This window comes from Triturus cristatus, chromosome 5_2, assembly GCF_964204655.1.
Source record: "Triturus cristatus chromosome 5_2, aTriCri1.1, whole genome shotgun sequence".
Classification (NCBI taxonomy): Eukaryota; Metazoa; Chordata; class Amphibia; order Caudata; family Salamandridae; genus Triturus; species Triturus cristatus.
Window position 1 is genome coordinate 275,998,447 of NC_140588.1, and position 19,519 is coordinate 276,017,965.

The following is a 19,519-nucleotide window of genomic DNA, read 5'->3' on the forward strand; positions in this document are numbered from 1 at the left end:
GACGCAGACTGTGGAACATGACCTAAGTGATGGGCCCTCTGAATATTCAATGGTAAAGACTTAGGGCCATATGTAGGTAATTTCTATTTACCGATTCCTAAATACCGAATTTTACCGATTCGGTATTTAAGAATCGGTAAATAGAATGTAGGTAAAAAAATCGGTAAATTTTACCGATTCGGTAATATTCGTTATTACCGATTCGGTATTTACCGAATCGGTAATAAGGCATACCTTCCCATTCATTCCTATAGGCCTGGAGGCCCATAGGAATGAATGGGAAGCCATTCACTATTACCGAATCGGTAAATACTGAATCGGTAATAGGGGGAGCATATTCAGGGGTGGCAGGGTGTCACATTGACACCCTGTTGCACCCCTGAATCGTGCATGTGTGCACATGTGGCGCACATACATGCCCTAAGGGCATGTATGTCTGCCACATGCCACTTTTCAAAAAGCACAAAATTGCTTTTGAAAAGGTATTCGGTATTTACCATCAACTTGTAGTTGGTGGTAAATAACGAATCCTTAAACCAAAAATGCACTCACTTGAGTGCTCCCTACATAGGATTTAAGGATTCGGTAATTTACCGATTCGGTATTTTACCGCTTTCTTAAAATACTGAATTGGTAAATTACCGAATCCTTCAATCCAGCCTCCACCATCTCAAAGGGCTAAATACCGGTCGGTAACGGAAAATTTACCGATTTTCAGCCATTACCGACCGGTATTAGCCCACCTACATATGGCCCTAAGTAAGGTCAAGAAGTTTTGGAAGGAAGAATTGAAAAAAGGAGATAGGATTGGGGCCCCCAAGTCCCTCTACTAAGCCATAAATGCGTAAATTATTACGCCTGTTACGATTTTCAAGGTTTTCAATCTGCTTTTGAGGATGTAAAATCTGAGACTGCATAGAGGGAACCTGACTGGTGACAGAATGAAAAGACTCCACTTTATTCTCTAAATGAACAACCCTGCTCTCCATGTGCGACCATTTATCATCCAACTGTTGAAGACGAATATTAGGGTCTTCCATGTATGGCTTAAGTAACCGAATTTCCGCAAGAAGTAGTTCCATAGAAGTTAGAGGAGGAGATATAATTGGTGAAGGCTGGTCTTTTTTTACTCTTTTGCCAGACAGATAGTTTGGATGCAATTTTGGAGGTAGGAAGTGGTATACTTGATGCAGGTACACCTGTTATTACATCCCACTCAGAATCTGCCATATTATCTTAGAGAAGACAATAAGGATTAAAGTCAACCACAGATGGAGAGGGAGTGTTGAAAGAACAACAGGCAGGTTTTGCTCTCCCCATGCACAGATAGCGCAGAAGCAGCGAGCAGCCAAAGTAAAAAAGAGTGCCTGACAGGGTGTACTGTAATACAGCTTATCTGATAAAATTCACCTCAAGACCACTGAGGAGGTATAAAATTGATATCTTTAGTGCAAGAAATACACCCAACCACTAAAGCATCCGGGAATGCAACAAAACATTGGTGCCACATGATAAAAAAGGACCTGCAGTTCTGTATTTTGAGGAAAAACATCCTCACAGCAAAAACAAAATGGCAGACCCGAGCCCTGAGGAACTCGCGTCGGCTCAAAGAATTGCAAACTAAGTTTTTCCTCTTACCGCAAACAATGCCTTAACAAGGAAAAACTGATGCTGCCAGCTTCATCCTTTGTTTCAGTTCCTTTCCACACCATTATTAATTAGTAATAACACTTTTCACTCCTGGGATGCTACTCCCAAATTGTATTTTGTCATGTACATAAGTTGCAACACTTGTAGAATGTATAGGTTTTCCCATGCTTTTTTGTGAGTAGCCATACAGCTACCCACAAAAATTACGCTGCAAGATAATAGCGTTCAAAATTGGGATCTCACAGCCCTCATTTAGTAATTGATATTAATTTCAAGATCACTATTCTTTCTGTCATCTCTCAAGATTAGTGAGGATATCTTGACAGAAAAATCTTTGAAAAACTGTTTTAGCAGTCCAACAGGGATGGTAGCAAAATGGTATAAGTGAGCTAGGACTACCACTTTTTATGAGCACTTCTCAAATAGTGAGAGGAATTACCAAATTGATATTGAGTTGCATATACTTGACGTGGTCCATTAAGGTTTGCCTATATTCTGATTTCCAATAATTAAAGGTATCAGCGGTCTTCTAGATTTGTCCACTGTGCAAAACCAAGCAAAGTTGCTGCTGTTTAACTTTCAGTGGGTAGGGTTATGATTTACTTCATTCTACTTTTAATCCAGACACCCTTGCAAAGTCGTTATAGATGAATATGGCATAAGGGAGCCCTCCCATTGTATCCTCTACATATCGAAATATATTGTCAGCATAGAGGGAAAAAATTGTGTTTTGTGCAATTGAGAATCCCCTTGTGGTATGGGCTTCTATGGATACACTATGTGAGGGCTTCTTCGCCAAGATGAACAATTAAAGTGACAAGAAAATCCCTTTAATGTACCCCTCCTTACCTTCAAGCTGTCTGACAGAGTTCAGCTTATTCTCAAGTATGCCCTGAAGTGCTCGTGTCTCAAGTTGGCATAAATGTGTCTGGCTTTTTTTTGTGTTGAAGGACTCAATGGTCCTACTAATGTCAGATAGTTCACGCAGGTATAAATGTCTATAATAACTAGCAAATTTTGCATGGATGTAATTATGTGTGTTTTTAAGACTGCCATCTATGTTTTTTATTGCTGTCACCTGCTGTTAGTCAGTGTCTTGCTTTAGCTGAAGGGCTAGCAGAAACCCAATTTTGCGCTTCCACATACGTCTTATCTTTGTAATTGCAGTGGTTTAGTCAGTGGAGGATAGTGTTGACACGGTGGTAGTGCATTTTTGTGCATCACCTACACTGTTGCACATTGTTTCTTCTAGTCCTGTATTGCATTATTTGCAACCACTTGGGTCATCAGACAGCACAAACCCTCCAAGTCCATTCTACACCACTGAAACTATTCACCATAGCAGTATAACTCCCCGGGAATGGGAACTCAATTACCCACGAAAAATTTCCCAACTTACGTTTATCCAACAATCAATGCTAATGCTAGAGTTTTAAGAGTGAGAAGGGGTTAAAATGACCTGCTTCGTCAGGTGTGCTCAACCCATCATCGCAAGCCTGTTCACATAATATTTGTTCAGATAGAACTCATACCATTCTGGAGTAGGCAGGTGCCCTAGGCTCAATGGCCTAGAGTGAACCAATGCCTGGAAGGGGAGGAGGATAGAATAGGATGCCCTCTAGACAGCCTCCTCAATGTTAAAATATTTTCTCAGCAGTTATTGGTGTATTCTTAGGGCTTTCTAGTTTAGTTGATTCTGAGTATCTTGACTCTGCATCAGACGCCCCAATGCTTCTTTCATTACTCTTTTTAGTCTTGACTATATCTGCCAATCCCAAGCCTCATTTGTAATGATAAAGAAGATAACCTTGTCTGTGAGGCCTGATTACCGGATCAGTTTCTTAACATACAGATAGGACTTCTCCTGATTTTGCTTTGCGTTGGTATAATCTGCACAGGTATGTATAGAAACATTATCAAATGGCACTGCTCCTTGTTTGTTGCAGTATAGGACCATGATCTCTGTAATTCCGCAACCCCCTACAACTGGCCTTGGTCTGGCCCATGGAGGTCAAGAAGGGATCGGTGTCCTGTGGACCCCTTTCCAAAGAACCTGTACAGCCCTTTATTTGTCACAATATAAAGAGCACATTTTTCATGAGGAGCTCCATCGATGGTTATTCTGCCCTTTCCAATAGGCCCACAGTGAATATGTTTTTGTGTCATGGTCTACCTTTGCTGGCCTTGGCTGTATATTCCACATATCTGATAGAGACTTCTAGCTGCAGATTCCTTACCTTTGAATTTCCCAGGCGTTAGGCTGGATCCAGAAACTTTTGCTGAGCAATAACCCCTGCGCACGACATCGGGTGGCTCCATTCGGCTCCGTGTGATTACGTTAGCTTTGGTAGCGTCGGTTATGAAGTGGCGAGGCCTTCATAGGTGCCACACAGGCGTGCCGACGTCAGTTCTTTTCTTTCCTTGCCAGTTAAGCGCCTATCTGGGAAGAGCAACCCCTCTGCCGCTTTTTGGCAGGCTTTTTTCTTGACTTTTGTTGATATTTTTGAGTATGACTTTGTGTGGGAGGGATGTCTGGTAGGAAGACAGGTTTTAAACCACACAGGACTTGTTCCCGCATGATGTCAGTTACCGATCCCCACCGCGTATGTCTGTGGTGTCTTGAACGTGACCAGGATTTGAAGTTGTGTTAAGATGGTCGGGTGATGGCTCCGAAGACATTGAGGGAGTGGGCTATGAAGTTGCTCACGGCCCGGCAGTAGACACCATCTAGCGAGACTCCGAGGAGGTTACAATCCCGTTCGAGGAAGAGGAGGTTACGGGATCGCTCACGGAGTCCTAAGTCCTCTTCCTCCCTTTTGAGGTCATCTGGACACTCGGGGAAGAGGCACAAGAAGAAGAAGAAGTTCAAGCGGACTTCGACTTCATCTAAACTGGCATCCATTGTCGAGAGAGGTACGGAACATCGATGCTCTAGGCACGGTTCTGCGGAGCCAGAGCCGACTTCATGCCTCCCTCCCTTTCCGGGAGACTGAGTGACTCCCGCTCAAATAAAATTTTTACTAGACCATGCGCCGCGTATTTGAATGGAATTACCCCATTGGTGAGCCCTCTGGCCCCGCGGGTTAGATGGGACCCCATCGGGTTTGACGTTGTCGGCTACGGTGCCAGTGGGGTTTCAAGGATCCGATACTGGATCCGGTTCAATGCCGGTCGTGCCAACGCAACCTTTCCCGGCGTCAAACCCAATGTCGGTGCCCGTGAGGTCACTGGTGCCCGTCGGTTGCGCAAGCCCCATCATCATCCCTGAAGACATGGAGCCGGAACAGCATCAAGCGACGCCGATTCTGACGTCGACAGAACCCAGGGGTTCTATGTTGTCACCTGAGCACTTTGTGGATGTGCTAGGCTCAGGAGAGGAATAGGAGGAGTCTTGAGACCCATTAGAGAACCAGGATGTCTCTGAGGAGGGTATGGACTGGTATGGGGAACTTAGGGAAGCCAGTGGCCTGAGTACTTCCCCAGACACCGGCATGCTCCCTCCACCTACAGTGGCTACAGTGGCTACGGAAAAGGGTAGGTCTGGGCGGAGAAATTCGCTCCGTTCACGGAGTTTGTGGGGCAAACTCTGCTTCGTGATGTGCAGCGGAGTAAGTTCGCGAGTGTGAGCTGCAGGAATACCAGCACAAACTACATTTCGCACTGCACACCGCCACTTGCTGAACTTCACGTAGTTTTTTTGTAACATCGCAGAGCTCCGCTAACAAAACTCTGCAAATTATGCCCAGGCCTAGGCAGCTGAGGTCCTTGGACTGGAGCTGCTCTCATTGCAGGTCAGGACTAATCTCCTGACCGAAGTGCTTCAGCCTGGGGCTTCCCCTTCTGAACCACTATTGCCTATTAATGAGGCACTTACGGATGTACGTCTGGGAACATAGTCCAAACCTGGCACAGCGGCTCCTGTGAACAGGACGATTGCATGCCGCCGTCACCCAGCTCCGGGCGACCCAAAGTTCCTCAGCCAACACCCCACCCCAGAAAGTTTGGTGGTGCAGGCCTCTAATTCCCAAGGCTCATTCACTTCCGTACCTCCAGATAGGGAATCCAAGAGACTGGACTCATTTGGGAAGAAGATGTTTTCTTCCTCCAGTCTGGCATTGCGGTTGGTGAATACCGCATGTTTATTGGGCCTTTTCTCCCACCCTCTTTGTGCTCTCCCAAGCTGTCAAGGACAGGAGAGATGCAACAAAATTCGCCATACGGTGTGGTTTGGATATGACCGATTCACTGGGCAGATCTATTTCAACAATGGTGGCCTTGAGGCCCCACGCCTGGCATCGCACAACTGGCTTCTCAGGGGATGTCCAAGCCAATTTGATGGACATGCCTTTTGATAAAACCCGCCTTTTTGGGGAAAAGACAGACTCGGCCCTGGTCAGGTTAAAGGACTCTCGAGCTACGGCAAGATCCTTGGGTCTCTCCTACACTCCTCGTGGCCAGTCTTCCTTTTGCCCCTTTGTGGCAGCGGAAGGGGTTTCCAGCTGTGTCAGCCCTATCCTAGCCAACGTCTTGCTCAGACTACCCAAGCCGTGCGTGGATGTAGACTCGGTTAATTCCGTTCTCAGAATGGAGGCCAGAAGTCGTCGACCACACTGCCCCCGGCAGCCGCAGCCTCCAAGCACTCCTAGGCTGGTTCTGCAGGACCACACTACTCCAGTGGGTAGGAGAATTTGTCATCATCTCCTCCGCTGGAGATCTTTAACAACAAGTGGGTCTTGCAGATCGTCCAGAAGGGCTATTCTCTTCCTTTCCCTTATTTTCCTCCTCCTATTCCGCCAACTCAGGAACGGCTGGCGGAGGATCATTTGAAGTTGCTCCAAGAAGAGGTTACAGCTCTTTTGGCCAAGGGAGCTATAGAAAGGGTCCCATTTTCAGAAGTAGGTGGTGGCTGTTATTCCTGCTACTTTCTGATTCCAAAGATGAACAAGGGGCTTCGGCCCATTTTAGATCTTTGGACAATCAATCTCTTACTCAAAAAGGAGAAATTCAAGATTCTCAAATTGGCTCAGGTCTTGTCTGCCCTAGACAAAGGAGACTGGATGGTGGCATTGGACCTGGAGGATGCATATTTTCACATTCCCATCCTGCCGTGCCACAAGCGTTACCTGCAGTTCAAGGTAGGCCACAAGTACTTTGTTTATTGTGCTCTCCTTCAGCCTTTTCACTGCCCCTCGGGTGTTCACCAAGGTGATGGCGGTCGTTGCAGCTCATCTGTGCAGGTTAGGGGTTTCAGTCTTCCCCTACCTCGACGACTGGCTGTTAAAGGCGTCCTCGCCCCAGGCAGTCATGTCCTACCTTCATACTATGGCAGACCTCCTGCATTCACTGGGGTTCTCTATAAATGTGTCGAAGTCACACTTGACTCCTTCTCAGAAATTCCCTTTCATCTGAGCTGTTCTGGACACAGTGCAGTTTTGGGCTTATCCTTCGGAGCAGCGCGTCCAGGATACTTAGGTTATGATTCCGATATTTCAGCCTCTATCCTGGATTTCGGTGAGGTTGACTCTGAGGCTGTTGGGCCTCATGGCCTCCTGCACTCTGTTTGTAAGACATGCGAGATGGCGCATGCAGGCTCCGCAGTAGGACTTGAAGTTCCAATGGGCACAGCATCAGGGAGATCTCACTGACGGGGTTCGGATCTCGGAAGGGACTGCAAAGGATCTGCAGTTGTGGTTAATGAACCGAGATTGGGTCAACGGACCCCTCTCCCTTCCCCAACCAGATTTCACAATTGTGATGGATGCGTCACTTCTGGGATGGGGCACCCACTTGGGAGAGATGGAGATCAAGGTTCACTGGTCTCCAGTGGAGAGGAAGCTCCACATAAACTTGTGGGAGCTCCGAGCGATTCGCTTGGCATTGAAAGCATTTCTTCCCTCTGTCAAGGGGAAGTTGGTGCAGGTGTTCACGGACAACACCACCGCCATGTGGTACTGCAACAAGCAAGGCGGGGTGGGGTCGTGGACCCTTTGTCGAGAGGCCCTGTGTCTCTGGACATGGCTGGAACAGCAGGGTATAACCCCGGTGGTTCAACAACTGGCAGGTTCTCTAAACACCAGGGCAGACAATCTCGGCTGTCTATGCCTTCCGGATCGCGAATGGCATCTCCAGTTGGAGATGGCACAAGGTCTCTTTCAGCAGTGGGGAGAACCTTGGTTAGATTTGTTTGCCTCCAAAGAGAATGCGCAATGTCAGCAGTACTGCGCGCTGGAATTTCTAAGGTGGCTATCGCTCTGTGACGCGTTTCATCACAAGTGGAGCTCAGGCCTGTTGTATGCCTTTCCACCCATACCACTCCTGTCCAGGGTTCTGAAGAAGATCAGGAGCGACTGGCCCAAGCCATCCTTGTGGCGCCGGACTGGGTAAGGAGAGTCTGGTATCCAGAGATTCTGAGCATGAGTGTCGATCCTCCGATCAGGCCGTCCCTTCGGGAGGATCTTCTTCTGTTGCAGCAGCAGGGGAGGGTTCTCCACCCGAATTTTTCAACTCTGTGCCTCCATGCGTGGAGATTGAGCGGCAGCAGTTGATGGCTTTTGACCTTCCTCCAGAAGTCTGTAATGTTAGTCTGGCAGCCAGGCAGCCCTCCACTAATCGGTATATGCCTGCCGTTGGCAGAAATTTTTATTATACTGTACAGAAAGGTCTATTGACCCTCTTTCTGCTCCTCTTTCTACTGTCCTTTTGTTCATTCTTACTCCTGCCCAGCAGGACTCTGCTTTGGGAACTCTCAAGAGTTGCCTCTCTGCTCTGTCTGCTTTTTTGCAGCTGCCAGACCAGCCTTCCCGCTTTAAATCTCCTATTGTAAATAGATTTTTGAAAGGGTGTGTTCATTTGTTTCCACCTACACCCTTTGTTATGCCACAATGGGACCTTAATTTGGTCCTCACTTATCTGATGTGCGCTCCTTTCGAGCCTTTGCACAATTGTCCCCTCTTGCTCTTGACCATCAAAACAGATTTCTTAGTGGTGATTACATCGGCCCGAAGGGTGAGTGAATTGCAGGCGTTATCCAGCTCGCCTCCTTATCTTATGTCCTTTCCGGACAAGGTGGTGGTTTGCACCAAGGCATCATTCTTACCAAGGCTTGTGACCCCATTCCGTCTGGGTCAGTCCATTACTTTGCCTACCTTCTTTGCTCCCTCACATCCCTCTAAGGAAGAAGAGCGTCTCCATCGCCTGGACCCAAAAAGAGCATTGTCGTTCTACATTGACAACACAAAAGAGTTCTGGGTGGATGACCAACTTTGTGAGGTATGTGGGAGTAAAGAAGGAAAAGGCAGTGCAGAAAAGAACTATCTCTCGCTGGGTTTTTCTCTGCATTAAAATCTGTTATGCCTTGGAAAAGAAGCAGCCTCCCTGAGGGATAAAGGCCCCATTCCACCAGGGGAAAGGCTGCGACTATGGCCCTGGCACGGGTTGTCCCCGTCCGAAACATCTGTCAGGCAGCGATGTGGGCATCATTGCACACATTCACAAAACATTATTGCCTTGATGGTCAGGTGCACAGGGAAGGGCACTTTGCCCGCTCAGTCCTGCAAGAATTTTTAGTCTAGCTCATGAGTCAGCAACCCACCGCCGGGATGGTGTAGCTCGGGTATCTGATTCAAAGGTAAGGAATCTGCAGCTAGAAGTCCCTATCAGATGAACAAGTTACTTACCTTCGGTAACGCATTATCTGGTAGAGATTCTATCTAGCTGCATATTCCTTACAGCCCCACCCATGCCTCCCCACTTTGCGGACGGATGTTGTAGGTCTGGGGTTAGTCCCTTCTCAGGGCCCTAGTTTTGCACACTTTTACGTCAGTCACTTCTTGGCTCTGCGCTTCTGGTGTGGAAAAAACAAAAAGTACTGACGTCCACTATGTAGGATCTGTGCAGATGAGCACATTAAATCCTCATTGGCTCTAAGCCAATAGCCTGAATGAATGAATGAATGAATTCCGATTTATATCGCGCTACTAAGCCCAGATGGGCGTCAAGGCGCCTAACCAAACAGAGCTAACTGGATGAGAGATGAGGGAACTTATTGGTAGGCCTTTGTAAAACACCAAGTCTTAAGTGCCTTCCTAAAAAGCGCCATAGAAGGTTGGGACTTAATCTCCAAAGGGAGAGTGTTCCATAAGAGTGGAGCAGCGATGGAGAAAGCTCTGCTGCCCCATCTAACCTTCCTGGAGCGAGGGACCACCAGCTGATTAGAGTCTGAGGAACGAAGACGTCTACTGGGAATGTAGCGGGTCAGCAAAGACCCCAGAGCGTCAACGGGGCCAGCCAAAAGGGCTCTGTAAGTCAGGCATAGCAGTTTAAATGAGATCCTATGGTGGATAGGGAGCCAGTGCAGGTTCTTCCTGGCCGTAGTTGCGGAGGAGTCCTTTGGAAGTGCCAGGACAAATTTGGCGGCCGCATTCTGCACAACCTGAAGGCGCTGGATAAGACATTTATTGATCCCCACATATAATGCGTTACAATAATCCAGCCTAGAACCTACAAGGGCAATCACGGTTTGCTTACGTGCCTGAGGGGACAGATAATGGAGGATTCTTTTAAGAATCTTGATGACTCCCCAGCAAGTGGCTACCGTCCTATTGACCTGGAGGTTCATGGACAATGAAGTATCAAAGATAACGCCGAGATTTCTAGCCGATGGAGACGGAGTGGGGCAAGTTCCTAAAGATATAGGCCACCACTCGCTAGACCAAATGTCCTGGTCTTTACCAAAGACCAGGACCTCAGTTTTGTCGGCATTCAATTTTAGGGAGTTAAGAATCATCCACTCCGCCACCAACTGCATGCATGACCTAAAGCCCGACGCCGAAACACTAACAGAGTGGGTTAGGGACACGATAATTTGCGTGTCATTGGCGTAAGACACTACCTCCATCCCCTGAGATCTTACTAATCTTGCAAGGGGGGACACATAGATGTTGAATAGAGTCAGGCTTAAGGCCGACCCCTGGGGCACCCCACATTGCAAAGATTTAGCAGCGGAGAGGAACTCTCCAAGCAGAACTCTTTGCTCTCTAAAGTGTAAAAAAGAGTCAAGAAGACTTAAAGCCGATCCAGCTACCCCTGCCTCCCGTAACCGAGATGTTAAAGTAGCGGGAGACAGGGTATCAAACGCTGCAGTAAGATCCAATAGAACCAGAATGGTCGTCTGACCAAGATCAACCTTGCGGCAAATGTTATTGACCACCATAGTTAGAGCAGATTCTGTGCTGTGAGCCTTCCTGAATCCATGCTGAGAGCTATCAAGGAACTCAGAGGAGTCGAGAAAAGTGGAAAGATGAAGGTTGAGGTGGGCTTCAAGTATCTTTGCAGGAGCAGGTAACAGGGAGATCGGTCTGAAATTCTTCAACACTCCAGGATCGAGAGAAGATTTTTTAAGGAGAGGCTTCACTATGGGCTTTTTCCAGGCCGAAGGGAATATACCCTGGGCCAAAGCCCCATTCATTACTTCCAACAATGGAGGCAAAATGATGTCCCTACAGTCCTTTAAAACTTTCAAGGGACAAGGGTCCATAGGAGAGGCAGACTTAGTCCTGTCTAACAGTAGATTGAGCCCCTCGAGGGAGAGCAGAGGAAAAAGGGTGAGAGTCTTATTTGGATCTCTCATCCAAGACTCTGAGACCTTAATGTTAAGAAGAGAGTGATCATCTAGCAAATTCTTCTGACTCTCTAAGGCGAGGTGAATATCCGAAATTTTCTTATAAAATAACTCCGAGATGTTATTACATAGCTCCTGTGAGCTCACAACTGGATCAGGTGTCTGAAAGGAGCATAAAGAGTCCACGATCTTAAATAACTCTTTGGACGAAGAAAGAGAGATCGTCAGATTCGAAAAGAACTCCTGCTTTTCTTTGATCACTCTGGTTTTATAATGACGTAACATCCGTTTATGATCCTCTCTATCAGAGGGATCCCATGACTTACGCCATTTTCTCTCCTTGGATCTACAAGTTTGTCTTAGGAGTCTTAAAGACTCTGTGAACCACGGGGCTGAAGGTTTCCGCCGAGCCACATACCGCAGGGAGGCAGGGGCTAGCACATCAACCGCTATAGTAATGGACTTGGCAAGCTCTTGGGCCGCCTCATCCACGTCTCGCTGAGTAGAAGTCACAGAGCCTCTTACAAAAGGAGCAATGGTTTCATTATTGATATTCCTATAGCTTCTTTTCAAACCTCTATTACTAGTGGCAGAATTACGGGGCTCTTCGATCTGAGATAGAAATTCAAGAGGAACTGCCAGGTGGTCCGACCAGGCCAAAGGTATGGGAAAGCCAACTGAGAGTCTAACATCGTTGGTGAACACCCCATCCAATATATGACCAGCCTGATGAGTTGAACTTTTTACCAGCTGAATGAACTCACAAGCTTCCAGTGAGTCCATCAGCTGAGAGGTGTCCTTGGCTCCCCGATCGTCCAAGTGGAAATTGAAATCCCCAAGAATGGTAAAATGTGATTTACCAAAGTAGGGCTCCAGGATTCGGAATAGTTCGGAGCAGAAGCTGGCTCTAGACCCAGGCGGTCTGTAAACAAGAATGCCAGTAAAAGAGACTGTAGGAGAAGATGAAATGCAAAAATACAGAGCCTCAAAGGGGTCTGAGGTCTCCGACAGAGATTTTATAGTACAAGGAAGTGAGGCTCTACAGAGAATTGCCAACCCTCCCCCCCTGCGTCCCACTCTATCCTGTCTGTGAATCGTAAAGCCCTCAGGTACCGCCAGTATGAGATCATGACCAGAAGAATCGGACGCCCAAGTTTCTGTCACGAATACCCAATCAGGTTGCCTATCGAACACAAACTCATGAAACGCTATATTATTCTTAATAAGCGACCTAGCATTGATCAGGAAGCCCTTTTTAGGTTGAGTAATAGTCCGCAAGGCTAAAGAAGTTCGAGGTCTCGTCCTACCTATGGGAGAGAAACGAAGCCCCACCCCACACGTGCGACAGGTAGAGGAGCGTCTCAGATCCTCCGGCGACAGACAAAGGTGACACGCTAGAGGCAGTGGTCTCAGAGCTAGCAACTCACGCAAGGAATATTCCCTCACTACCTGATGAGAAAGGTGAGGGATCTCCGAGTCCAACCCGCCCAGCAGCCCGGCCTCAGCGCGGACGGGCGCAGACGGGCGGAACTCAGGCGTAACTCCGGCGGAGATCCGGTGATCCCGCTGCGCGAGTCCGCTGCGCGTCTGCATGACTCCCTTTTAAAGCGTCTATCGTCCTTCGGACAGCCAGAGCGTCCGAGCTACACGCTGGCGCCGGCAGGCTTCACGTAGCACTCCCAAGATGGCCGCCTAACGTCCTAAATCAGACCGGGAGAGGGGCCCGCCCAACAGCGGTGAGTAACACAATTATAGTGCAAGCAGGGGACCTAATAATTAAAAGCAGGGTATAATAGTGAACAAAATATTTAATTAAATACAAAACGAGGAGATTTTAAAAAGCCTATAGCCAGCAGTTCCCAGCATCAAACAAGCTGAATACGCAAAGCGCTAAGCTCACATTACACTAGAAATAGGTTAGCAATGTGGAGCAGACAGTTTACCTCCCTTTTAAAGCGTCTATCGTCCTTCGGACAGCTAGAGCGTCCGAGCTACACGCTGGCGCCGGCAGGCTTCACGTAGCACTCCCAAGATGGCCGCCTAACGTCCTAAATCAGACCGGGAGAGGGGCCCGCCCAACAGCGGTGAGTAACACAATTATAGTGCAAGCAGGGGACCTAATAATTAAAAGCAGGGTATAATAGTGAACAAAATATTTAATTAAATACAAAACGATGAGATTTTAAAAAGCCTATAGCCAGCAGTTCCCAGCATCAAACAAGCTGAATACGCAAAGCGCTAAGCTCACATTACACTAAAAATAGGTTAGCAAAGACCTCCCTGGTCTACTTCTTTTGTTCCAGCATAACCTCACTCCCCACTCGGGAGAAAAGGGTCAGATCAGGGCGGATCACCTGGCGGCAACTTAACAGTTTCATGCATGAACTATCTCTGGTGGGATGGCTAGGCTTCTGCCCCACAGGCAGCTATTGGTTTCTTTTCTGGGGAATTGTTATCACTGAGAGCACACAAGTGTTTTTCACTCTGCCAGGCAGGGGCGTCAATGGTGCAACAGTCATTCCTCTGCAATTTCCTAAGCTGGCTAAATGGTCCCAAGAGTGTCTTCTGTGGTCTGCTGCATCAAATCTTCTTGTGGGTAGTACTGGTAGCACAGGCACAAACAAATGTAGGCTAAGGCTCTGTCCCCTCCAATATAGTCCCTGCCACTGAGCAGCCATGATGTCGGGATCTAAAACAATATTATCTGAATGTCCTTGCCCAATGACTCATTGTATGGTAATAGTGCCATTCGTCCAGGGACACACACTGGTGCTCTGCTGGTTTATCCATGGAGAAGATCTGCCATGATTTCCAGAAGAATAAAGGTCATCATGGGAGCCATTGTGAGAGCCATTGTGAGTGATGACTTCACTCTATGAGTGCTGCCCATCCCCCAACCAATTAGTACATGAGTTGTATCACAAATTAGATCCCTGTTTGCAAACCAGTGAGTTTGCAACTTGCACATTCCTGGTTTGTAAATGCAAAAGTATATCATGCCCCTTTATTGTTCTCCTCTTCACTTTTGGATGTTACAGTACTTGTCCGTTTACTTCTGTTCTTTCTTCATTGAAGCTACCATTCCTACTCGTGTTCAGTGAGGTATAAAGGCAGTCTGCCCTCGCGAACTGCCTCTATTGTCCAGTTTGAGTTATAATCCTTCATTATTGGAATTAAGTTTTATTAGCTGTTTCTCCGCCTTTTGTAATGGATGATGACCTATATATTGCAAAGCTTGGATCTTTCAGGATGTACCTAGCCATGTGTTATCACAGACTTTTGCTAACACCTCTCTACCTGTGACCCTTTGTGTGCACACAAGTGATTGTTGACTGTGCACAGTTTCCCTGTTCTGCATTTTCCTTTAACAATAGGTTGCCAGTGTAACTTGCCGGTAATGTGACAATATCACTTGCACATTGTGCACCCTCCTTCTCAGGTTATCCAAGACTGCTACCAGGGCAGTCTCGGTCCCATGTGCAGGGCAGAACCCAAATTGAACTTCGTCCAGCAACTCATTGTCCTCAACGTATCTTGAGAGAGATTTTGTCACTATCCTCTCCAAAATCTTAATTGGATAGGGCAGCAAGGAGATGGGTCTGTAATTAGAGGAACACTGGGGATCCAGTGTAGCCTTTTTTAGCAGAGGAGAGACAACTGCCTTTTTTCCAACAGTCCGGGACTGTCACGTTGGTTAGAGATTGACAGCAAATATGATATAAATATGGAAAAAGTTCACCACCAAACAGTTTCCAGAACTTGTGTGGGAGCGGGTCCAAGGGGGAGCCTGAGGAAATGCCAGCAGCAATTGCATTAAATTCCTCTTGAGTAGGATTCTGGAAGTAGTCGAGAACTGACGTGTGTTCCCTATCACTTATGCCACACTTGATTAAAGCAGCATTGCCAGCATACTTGTGTATATCATCATCCATGGAGGACTTAAGTCCGATTAAAATGTTATTGATTTTTTCTTCAAAAAAGATTGCCAAGTCATCACATAATTCTTGAGATGCCGGGATTTTAAATTTAGCACAATCTGGGTTAGACAACCCTCTTACAAAGCTAAATAAAATTTGAGTTTTGTTACCTGAATGTAAAATAGTCTCCTCAAGATAGTTAGCCTTGGCTTTACCTATCGACTCTTTATAAATGTAGAGCAAATCTTTTAGAGCCATTTTGTCTGTCTCCAGATAATCCCTCCTCCACTTCCTTTCTGCTTGTTTGCAGCTAGTCTTCATCCGCCTCAGCTCTTCATTGTACCATGGAGCAGATGGCCTTTTGCGACTTTTGACTTTCCTCAAAGGTGCTAGCTGATCTAGCAATTTGGTGATTTGATGGCATAGATTCAGGTAATTCATACATTGGGGACCCATAGTGGGCTCCCAATCCTCCCTGGTCTGCCGCCCCGGGGGGCACCTACGGTGCCCCCCAACTTATCCCTGCACCATGTGGCAGGCACCATGTTGCAGGTCAGTGACAGCAGCCATCCCTACTCCTAGAACTGTCCTTAAACCTTAAGAATGATACTATTGCCAAGAAGGTCATAAAGGTCATGTTGCCTCAAAATATTATAAAATGTTGTACCCTGCCAAAAATCCAATTCCACTACCCCCCTTCAGAAACTCTGGTCTACCTTCTTACAAAGTTTAGGCTGTCCCCCACTGACGGAGGAGGCCAGGCCAAAAATGTGTGCCAACTTGGTAAAAACAAGCTTATCCCCTCAATGTCTCAAACCAAGGGGCTAATTAGGATGACGGTGGGACCACCACCGACAGTCATGATTACCGCCCGCGACATAGGATGGTGGGTGGATGGTTGTCACTCGGAGAAATCGACTGCCACGGATCTGACAAGCTCAAGGAGCTAGTCGGTCCATTGGAGGGACTTGTATTCCTACAACAGTGGCAGTGCCTTCCACGCACCGCCGTAGGGATTATAATGTCCCTTTGTGCCTCCCTTTTCATGGCAGTTCATTTGCCATGAAAATGCAGGCAGAAAGGGACATTGTAATGTAATGTAAAGTGCACTTATATAGCGCAGCTGTCACCCCAGGGGTATCCTGGCGCTTAGATTACCAATCAACGAGTGTCAGAGCTAAAATGGACGAAGGTCTAATCTCTAGGAAATAGTGTGGTTTTCAGTTCCTTCCTGAAGCGTGACAAGGTGTTCAATTGTCTGAGCTCCAGTGGTAAAGCATTCCAAAGTCTGGAAGCAGTAGAACTGAAAGATCTGCCCCCCATTCGAGCTTTGTTAACATGGGGAACACAAACCAGATTTGCAGAAGAAGAGCGCAAACATCTAACAGGAGAGTACTAAACAAACATTTTTTGTAGTACTTTAGGCCCAGTGTTATGTAATGCCTTGTAAACAACACAGAGTGGCCTTAAATTGAACTCTTTGCACAACAGGCAGCCAGTGTAAGTCCTTTAGGGCCAGAGTGGCAGAGGTTCCATGAGTACGATTTAATGCCAACTTAGCTGCCATAGTCTGTACTCTTTGCAATTTCTTTATAAGAGAGGCTGGAGCACCCAAAAGGAGAGCATTACAATAATCTATTCTACTTAAAACAATACTCCGTACCACTAAAGGTCTAACCGGATTAGGTAAAAACGGGAGAATCTTCCGAAGAGCATGAAGCAAAGATAGATAAATATTCACTGTTTTATTCACCTGGGAATCTAGTTGTAAGTTGCTATCCAGCAACACTCCTAGGTTACGCACTGTATTAGCGGGCATTAAGGAGTTATTAGACGACTCTGGCCAGAAATGTGCTGGGAGGGGACGCTGAATTTTACCTGTAGTACAGCACAGAACTTCAGTTTTTTCCCCATTAAATTGTAGGGAGTTCTCCTTCAACCATTCTGCCGTTCTATGCAGACAATTGTGGAATTTTTCCAGAGACACTGCATTATTGCCGTCAGCAGCGAAGACAAGCTGAGTGTCATCCGCATAGTTAATCACATCAATGCCGAAAGATTTTATTAGAACAATAAGAGAGCGAAGATATAGATTAAACAAAATTGGGCTGATGGCCGAGCCCTGTGGGACCCCCTGTTTGACATTCCTGTTCTGGGAAATGAAAGGTGACATGATCACTGCCTGCTGTCTATTGGAAAGATAACACTGCAGCCAGTCTCGCGCCCTGCCTACCACACCCAGTTCCTCCAATCTTTTAATCAAAATCCGGTGGTCAACCGTATCGAATGCGGCCAACATGTCAAGCAGCACTAAAAAGGCTGCTTGACCACTGTCAGCCCGCCTTCTCAGGTTATCCAAGACTGCTACCAGGGCAGTCTCGGTCCCATGTGCAGGGCGAAACCCAAATTGGACTTCGTCCAGCAACTCATTGTCCTCAACGTACCTTGAGAGAGATTTTGTCACTATCCTCTCCAAAATCTTAATTGGATAGGGCAGCAAGGAGATGGGTCTGTAATTAGAGGGACACTGGGGATCCAGTGTAGCCTTTTTTAGCAGAGGAGTGACAACTGCCTTTTTCCAACAGTCCGGGACTGTCACGTTGGTTAGAGATTGACAGCAAATATGATATAAATATGGAAAAAGTTCACCACCAAACAGTTTCCAGAACTTGTGTGGGAGCGGGTCCAAGGGGGAGCCTGAGGAAATGCCAGCAGCAATTGCATTAAATTCCTCTTGAGTAGGATTCTGGAAGTAGTCGAGAACTGACGTGTGTTCCCTATCACTTATGCCACACTTGATTAAAGCAGCATTGCCAGCATACTTGTGTATATCATCATCCATGGAGGACTTAAGTCCGATTAAAATGTTATTGATTTTTTCTTCAAAAAAGATTGCCAAGTCATCACACAATTCTTGAGATGCCGGGATTTTAAATTTAGCACAATCTGGGTTAGACAACCCTCTTACAAAGCTAAATAAAATTTGAGTTTTGTTACCTGAATGTAAAATAGTCTCCTCAAGATAGTTAGCCTTGGCTTTACCTATCGACTCTTTATAAATGTAGAGCAAATCTTTTAGAGCCATTTTGTCTGTCTCCAGATAATCCCTCCTCCACTTCCTTTCTGCTTGTTTGCAGCTAGTCTTCATCCGCCTCAGCTCTTCATTGTACCATGGAGCAGATGGCCTTTTGCGACTTTTGACTTTCCTCAAAGGTGCTAGCTGATCTAGCGAGTTGGTGATTTGATGGCATAGATTCAGGTAATTCATACATTGGGGACCCATAGTGGGCTCCCAATCCTCCCTGGTCTGCCACCCCGGGGGGCACCTACGCTGCCCCCCAACATATCCCTGCACCATGTGGCAGGCACGGGGTGCATATTTTGTACTGCAGCATGTGCTGGAGCCCACAGCACCTGCCGCAATACAAAATATACACTCAGCAACCGCCTTGAATGGGGGTCGCATCATGATTCAGGGTGCGGGAAGGCCGACAGCTATTCGGGCGGTCCCGTTTCTGTAGGGGAGCGGTTGTACATAAGTCTGACCGCAATCCTTATCAGGCCCCAAATTCTTTATAGTGCACTTCTTATCTTAGACACCAATTCAACATTTTAGATTAAGCCTACTGACTGAGATGCTTGTTGATCCTGTAAAGAATCCCTAACGCATGTTCTTCACATGCAAATGGTTGACCACATACAGAAAGATGATTACATGCCAACTCAGTAGGATCTTTGTCTCTTCAATGGGGGTCCATCTTCCTCCAGAACTACATCAGATCTGCCTGATGTGGATCTAGCCCTTCTTGACCTCCTTCTAACCATCACTCTTAAAGTCATTCTTCGTGACTTCAAATCTTTGAACCATATTTCATACCATACATGATGGGCTTACGTCATATATCTCACAAACTCACACAAAGACCTGTCAAAATCTCCTAGGATTTCCATAACCTCACAAAAAATGTGGACAACGCTAGATAACTTTCTGAAACTGCTTACAGCTCCTAATCCCTTAGTACGCCTCTAATAAATGTTGCCTACCATCAACTATATCGAACCTAAACACTGAACACGATTTCTCTCTCATCTACTCACTGTCCATTCTCTCTTTTCTCCCTATGCTACCTTCCGCCAATGATTGCTGATTGCTGATGTGGTTTTTCTTTTTGACATATTGGGGGAGATTTACAAAAAAAGTCACGCAACACAGCGCAGGTCCTGCGGGGCTGTGCTGCTTTGCGCGACAGGTAAGGTGCAGGAGAGCACCGTATCTTCAGAGATATGGCTGTCTTCTACCCTTTACCTTGTGCCAGCGCTGATTTCAGTGGCT

General features: G+C 46.7%; 1 protein-coding gene across 2 annotated transcripts in view; it reads left to right on the forward strand.

The window, feature by feature from the left end:
• DCDC2 (doublecortin domain containing 2) overlaps nt 1-19,519 on the forward strand; it is a 568,433-nt gene that overhangs the window by 542,421 nt on the left and 6,493 nt on the right. The gene's annotated exons all lie outside the window — the stretch shown is intronic.